Source organism: Octodon degus, unplaced genomic scaffold (assembly GCF_000260255.1).
Source record: "Octodon degus isolate 3935 unplaced genomic scaffold, OctDeg1.0 scaffold00074, whole genome shotgun sequence".
In the NCBI taxonomy this organism is placed as follows: domain Eukaryota; kingdom Metazoa; phylum Chordata; class Mammalia; order Rodentia; family Octodontidae; genus Octodon; species Octodon degus.
The window spans coordinates 5,273,046-5,280,510 of record NW_004524650.1 but is presented as its reverse complement, the minus strand read 5'-3'; positions in this window follow the sequence as shown (position 1 = coordinate 5,280,510).

Genomic DNA, 7,465 nt, shown 5'->3' with positions numbered 1-7,465 from the left:
AGAAGAAGAAGAAGAAGAAGAAGAAGAAGAAGAAGAAGAAGAAGAAGAAAGAAGAAGAAGAAAAAAAAAAGAAGAGGAGAGAGAAAGACAAACAGAGACACAGAGACACAGACACAGAGACAGAGACAGAGATGATGATTTTCCTCAAAATATTCCCCCTCACTTTACATACACTTAGCACATTGTCCTTACCACCATCAGTTCTGGAAGTCTTTCATGAGTGCCTTTAGTCACACTGTTGTGGCTGTCTTGATGTCCTCAATCAGTTCCAAATGTGTACCTTATATGATCACTTTGACTTGGGGAAGAGCCAAAAGTCGCATGTTGCCAGATCCTATTATTTTTGATCACTGTATTTTTTATCACACCTCATAATGACACTCATGAAAAAGAACTTTAGGAACTGTTCAGAAAGTGGCAACAGCTGGAGCTATAGCTCAGTGCATAAGTGCCTGCTTGGCAAGCACAAGGTCCTGAGCACAATCCCAGGTACAAAAAAAAAAAAAAAATGACAAGAATGATGAGATGTGTGTTCGAAGTGGGACAGCGGTAAGTATTGGAGGGGGATTGATGGCAATGTGTCTTTTATTATAAGTAAGTCCCCAATTTATGAATAAGCTTTGGAGAAGGTTTGTAAGTTAGATTTGTCCATAAATCTGGCAAAGTTATACAAATGAAGGACCATTTTGCATTTGTATATACAAAATATTTAGGATAGATACACAGCTACTTTCTCTTAACTAAGCGAGAAGAAAGATTTGTACTAACAGTGTTTTGACAGGATATCATGTCTGCATCTTGTACAATGAATAACCACTACGAAGACAACAATATGCAATGTATTAGTTATTGAAACTGTCCTACTAACTGGTTTTGAAACTGTCTCATTGCTGTTTGTTTCTCAATAAAATTAAATAAAACACACACACACACACACACACACACACACACACACACACACACAAACGAACAAACACCCAAAGGGAGTCTTATGTAACTTGGATACAAATACACAAAGCAAAGCATAAAATAGCAAACCTTCACATCACCACTGCTTTCCCCCTCGCTCCCGGACATCCTGGGCTCTGAGCTCTGGACCGCTGTGCACTATCGCAGGGCAAGGGAAGCACACCGCACACAGTGGTGCCAGTGTCTAGCGGGCACATGAGCTACTTCTGAGATTTGCTTGCATCTACACAAGCACAGGCTGTTGTATGTGTGAACATTTGCAACTCGAGTGGCTGTAAGACATTGGCTTACTGTAATTTCTTTTTCAAAAATTAAGCATTCACTATGTACTTTGATGATGCCTCAGTGTACTGTTGCATTTGTCTTATTTTATTATTAGTAATCTCTAACTTTCCTAGCTTAAGATTAATTTTCATAATATATATTGATCTATATGTGAAAAATGTACAGTGTATATATAAGGTTTGGAATTATCAGTGGGTTTAGTAATCTATCTATCTGTGGGGGCCCGGGAACATGTCCTTGGTGGATAAGGTGGGACTCATACATATAGAAGGTGTACACCTTAGGAGTACAGAGGACTCAAACAAAAGTATATCTAGTGTAGCTACCTTTTCTTTTAAACTTTGGATACTGAAGTAAGTTAGTTACACATGTCCATTCATATATGTAGCAGCAAACCAGGGCTGGGGTATGTTTATAGGCCCACCCATGAAGCGCAGTTATGTTCGCGCTTTAATCCTATGCATAGGAGAGAGAAGAGAGAGCTCCAGGAGCCGGAGCGCAACTACGGTGCAGTAGTTAGAGCCTCTTAGGGAAAATATCTGTTCCATTAAGCTCTGGAACATTAAAAAGGAGAGATAATTTTCTTCACTTTTAAACTATAAAAAACAAAAATAAAAACTCCCTAAGTTTACAGTCATAGCAAGTCTATTGACATTTCTCACAAATTAAAGCTGTTTTCTTATTGCATTTTTTTAAATGTAAGATTAAAACATGTAGTGCCTGATGCCTGAAACTTATGGTATGACTTGTTTCATACATATTGAGTGCTTTTTGCATACTGAATGTTTTAAATGGTCAAATTATGTTTTTTGTTTGGAAGTAAACATTCTGTGTATCACAATGTATTTATTTTAAAATATTTAACTATTAGGAAAATGAGTGTACAACAACAACAAAAAATCTCCTTTGTTCAAATGACCAAATCTAGAAAAATCAAATGTAAGACTTAGGAATTTAGGATATTTTTAATCCAACTCTCCACTCCTTGCAGTAATTTTTAAAATGATAACTGTGACAGATTTCCAGCGTCTGCCTGAAAACCTGAGGTCAGCCTCACCCTGATGAAGCAGCTGTCACCGTCACCACACAGCACATTAGCTAGTAAGTTCTTTCTTGCATCGAATCAAAATGACTTTCCTTAACTTGCAGCTTTTTTTCCCTAGCTCTGGTCTCCGGAGAACATAGAATTAGTATAGGCTTCTTTCCATGACAGCCCTTCAAATATTTGAAAGCAGATATTATTCCTTCTCTTATTCTTCACCTCCAAAGTTGCTTGAATAATTTGTCAAAAATTATAGCTTCTCCCGCTCACGTGGAAATCTGCCTTTCATTACATTCTAATTGGTCAACATCCCCTTTAAGATGTGGCATCCGGAACTGAATTCTGTGTTACAGCAGTGGCTTAGCTAGCCAGAAATACAATGGAACTGTCTCAGGCAGTGATCTCTGGGTAGTGATTCCTCAGGAAGATTCAGCCTTCCAACAAACCGAGTTCCTTAATAGTGGGTCTGGGGATGCAGCTCAGCAGTGAAATGTTTGCCTCACACGCAGGAGGCTTTGGGTGTGATGCCCCACACCACGCATGTGAGAAAGGTTCCTTAAAGAAGGGGGAGTAGATGAAAATATTTGGGAAACTGTACATGAAGCTATTTGCTGTAACTCATAAGACTCTAAAGCAAATAAAGAAAGTGATTTTAACTCTTCTAATTTTTTTTCTTTCCCTGCCTCAGGTTTATTTGTACAAAGAGCACAGGAAGACACCAGCCCCCCACAGATGGCATGCCAGGGGTCACACCAGTCCTGCTGATATTACATCAGCAGATAAGAGGCTTTTACTGTGGAGCCTTCAAGAGGCCAGGGCACCTTTGGGGGCCTGGGCCGGAGCAGAAGCTGGAGCCTCGGCTTGGCTGGAGCCTGGGCCTTTGGCCTGCAAGGCCTGTGACCCTCGGCAATGCGGGCGCGGGTATGCTTCCCGAGCTTGGGGTGGGCAGTATAGACCAGTCAAGCGAGCCTGTGGTTTACTCCCTTTGGGATGATCTTGGGCTTGACAAGGGGCTTGACAGCCTCAGCACGTGCACTCATGGCCTTGGCACTGTTCGCTTGATCTTCTTGAAGCCCTTCTTGTTGTGCTTCTTGGCAAAACGCATGTTCCTAAGGAACCTGGGATCGACCCCCTTCCGAGATTCATATCTTTGAGACTGAAGTTCCTTGATGCCATTTGTGTGCCATTTTCAGGACTGGCTGTGCCTGGTGTGGTTCTTGGACTTGGCCATTAACTGTAACATAAACTGCGGTTGCCAAGTGCCTGGAACTGGAAGAAGAACAGAAAAGTTAACGCTTCTAAAGCTTTTTACATAGAGCTGATGTTGACTTTTGTGCCTGGAGGATTAGCAACCAAATTATTAGTCTTTCTTTAGTAACAGGATAAAAACTCCTTTAATCCCAGTCATTATTCAGGACTGTTTTTGAATTGAACATATTTTAAATCTAAGTTTTGGAAATATATTGCTTGTTTTTGAGAGTGAGTCTCACTATGCAGTTTAGGCTGGCCTTGAACTCACAATGTTAGCCTGTGCTGGCCTAAACTCATGGCAATCCTCCTGCCACAGCCTTCCAAGTGCCAGGATTACAGGCGTGTGTCACAATGCCCAGTTTGAAATGTATGTTATTGAAGTAAATCACAAATATCATTTAAAAATTGATATATACAAAAAATTGGTATATCCTTATTTAGTGAAATGATAGCAGAACCTCCTACTGATACTTACAATTGTTATTGGTACATGTTTATTTTATTTATTTATTTTTCCATTTATGTAGTTGGTACAGTGTCTCACTACACAGCTCCGACTCATAGTGTTCCGCCTGTGTTCAGCCTCCCCAGCGCTGGGATTACGGGTGTGTACTATCCTACCCGCACTCAGTCTGACAGCTCAGTATGCCCCGGGGGGCAAGGCTGGTACGGCATGCGGGACTGGGCATTGAACCCTGGTTCCTGCACTTGCTAAAGCAGGCGCTTAGTCTGTAGAGGTATCTTGCCAGCCCTGATTTTAATTTTACTAATATATAAAATTACTTTCATCATGAGAGAGTAAGCCTTTAAACATATAATCTTTATTCCACTTTATTATAGTCTTCTAAACTTTTCTAATTTTAACTTTGCTAAAATTAGAATGGAAATTTGACCAGAGTACAGTTTAATATTGAAATATATTTGTCATTTGCAGTTGCATTTTGAGTATCAATTATGTGTTAAGGGCTTTTATTTATTTATTTATTTATTTATTTGGCAGTACCAGAGATTGAAACAGGACCTTGCACTGGCCAGGCAAGCACTTATTCCACTGAGCTATCTCCTGAGCCCCAGGGCTTTTAAAAGGCATTGATTGTTTCTTCTTTTTGCTTCATTAACTTTATTTTTTTTTTTGAAAATTTATTAAACACTTGTCACACAGTAAAAGTGATTAGATTGAGTGGGTAGGTTGGTTTTTATCACATTAACAAAAAAATAAAGGCTATTCTAGTAATGCAGAAATTTGAAGTCTGGATGATAGTGGGTATTTGTGGGGTTTTTTCCATAATTTTATTGAGAAACAAATAGCAATGAGACAGTTTCAAATCAAATTGGTAGGACAGTTTCAATAATTAACACATTGCATACATTCTTCCTAGTGGTTAATTGCTGTACAAGATGTGGACATGATATCCTATTTACAAACACCATTAGAACAAATCCCTCTATTCATTAAGAGAATGTAACTATATATCTATCCTAACCGCTTTGAATACATAGATACAAAATGGACATTCATCTGTATCCCCTTTTTTGTTAAGTTCCATTATTTGAATATTATAGGTGTGTAAACTCAGCAAAATATTCTAAAAGAGTCCAGTAGTCCATAATAGTATTGGGTCTTCCGCTTCACTGGAAATGTCAGCAATTGTTGAACTGAGTCCCCTACAGCTCAACATAACAGCATGGCTTTACTTCTTATACTTCGTTTTTATACTTTTCTGCTGGATGGTTCAGACCAAGGTAAAGCAGGACCTATGCAACAAGAGTTGTAGCTTTTGGGTCTGATAAGGTCAGTGAAATCCCCTCAGGATTTATCGTGAGATCCTGTACCTCAGATTGTAGATCCTTTGTCAGTGTCAGCCATGTGGATGAGTCACGGCCAGTGCTTGGCCAATGTGCTCTCTGTGAAAGCCTGAGAGAATGTTTTCTCTCCCACTTCATTAACTTTAAAAGAATTTTTCAGAATTTTTTTTGTAATGTGGTTGTTTGTATTTATACCCTGAATATTCTTTTTTTTATTTATTAGAGAGAGAGAGAGAGAGAGAGAGAGAGAGAGAGAGAGTGGTGTGTGTGTGGCCAGCTCAGCCCACCAGGGGGCGGGGCTGGCTGGCATGTGGTGCTGGGGGATCGAACCGCGGTCCCTGATGCTTTGCCAAGCTAGTTCCAAGTAGGTGCTTTAGACCACTGAGCCATCTCTCCAGCCCCTACCCTGAATATTCTGATTAAGTATTCCAACATTCTAATTGCAGGTTATAATAGGTGAGTATATATAAAAATATAATTATGAAATCTAAATATGAACCCCAAATTGGGTATTGGTAGTGATCAGAGCTCTACCCAGTTCTTCACGTAATATATATCTTTACTGTTACTATAACAAAACACCTGAGTTTGAATCTTTCTAAAGAAAAGAGGTTTAATCAAGATTGGGTACCTCCATCATTCAGCTTCTGGTGAGGGCCTTCTGAATGGCTGGCCTCAGAATGGAAGCATGTTTGAGAGACAGAAACCATATGGAGACACAGAAAACCAGAAAGAGGAGAGGGGTCAAGGTTACTCTTTTTTTTGTTTGTTTATGTATTTGGTACAGGATCTGCAGGGTGCTCAGGGTCTCTACTAGATTGGATGCATAGTGATCCTCCTGTTTGCAGCCTCCCAAGTGCTGGGATTATAGGCATGCACCACCATGCCCAGTCTCAATCATGGCAGGCTGGGGTCAGGTTATTCTTTTATAACAATCTCTGAGAGAACTTCCCAGGCTCCAGGAGAACTACATAAAGCCTTCCACAGGCAGCACTTCAGGGGCCTAATCACTTTGCACTACACCCAGCTCTTTAAAGGTGCCACCCTGTTGCCCAAATGGCTACATGGAGGAAGAGCGCCTAGCACATGCATCCCTGGAGGGCACGGTTAAACCGGTTAAACCGAATCAAACTGTAGCTCAGTAGGTTCTTGACCAACATTTGCCACAGCAATGCTACATTTTAGAATAGCATTCCTAAACTTGGCAGTAAACTCAGCGCTATAGCTGGAGTTAAATCTTACAGATTTATGTATCGTTGTTCAAATAAGGGAGACACTTTGAAACTGTAGTATTTTAAGACCTCATATCTATTTTGTAGAAGCATTATTTCCTGGTCAAAAGAAACTACTATATTCTCTAAAGCATAACAATATTGTTACACGATTTGATTTGTAACATGTGTCAAATAGACCAAGGAACATAAATTATTCAAACCTACATACCCATTTAGAATAAAAATTAGTTGTTTAGTACTATCCACACTGGACAAATTTATTAAAGGAAACCCAGTAAATCACTTCCAAGAATTACAACCATCTCTTAATATATTTTGAGAAACAGCCATTTGTTGGTATACTTTTAAAAAATTGTGTAATTTGAAGTTTATCAATTTTAAAGAGCAAAATAATAGATAATAGGAACTAGAGAGGTAGATCTTTTGAAAAAGGAAGAGGAGCAAAATGGAGAGTGAGGGGAGGAAGGGATGAAAAAGATTAACGTGTGTTCTGTCCCTGGGGCAGTGCTCCACCGGGAAGGTGGTCATTATTTACTGCAAACGTATGGTAATAAAAAAGAAGACCTGAGAAAGAGAGAACAAGGCAGATCCAGTTAGCTATGCTGATGTGGAAGAATGTTCTCAATAAGTAGTTACTAATCTGCCTGGAAAAAATAAACATTATTATTTCTTTCTTGTTACAGGTTTTGGCAGCCTCAGTCATGTAAATTGGAGAGTTTCTGCTGTGTAAAGTTAGATTTGGAGTCACATAATTTGTATTTACTTGATGACTCGAAGAGGTCTAGGATTTCTCTTTCTACTGGATTTATTTCCTTTTTGAATAGTTTTAAAAAATGGTTAAAAAATAGGCAAAACCTTTTCTAGAGAGAGATGTGCT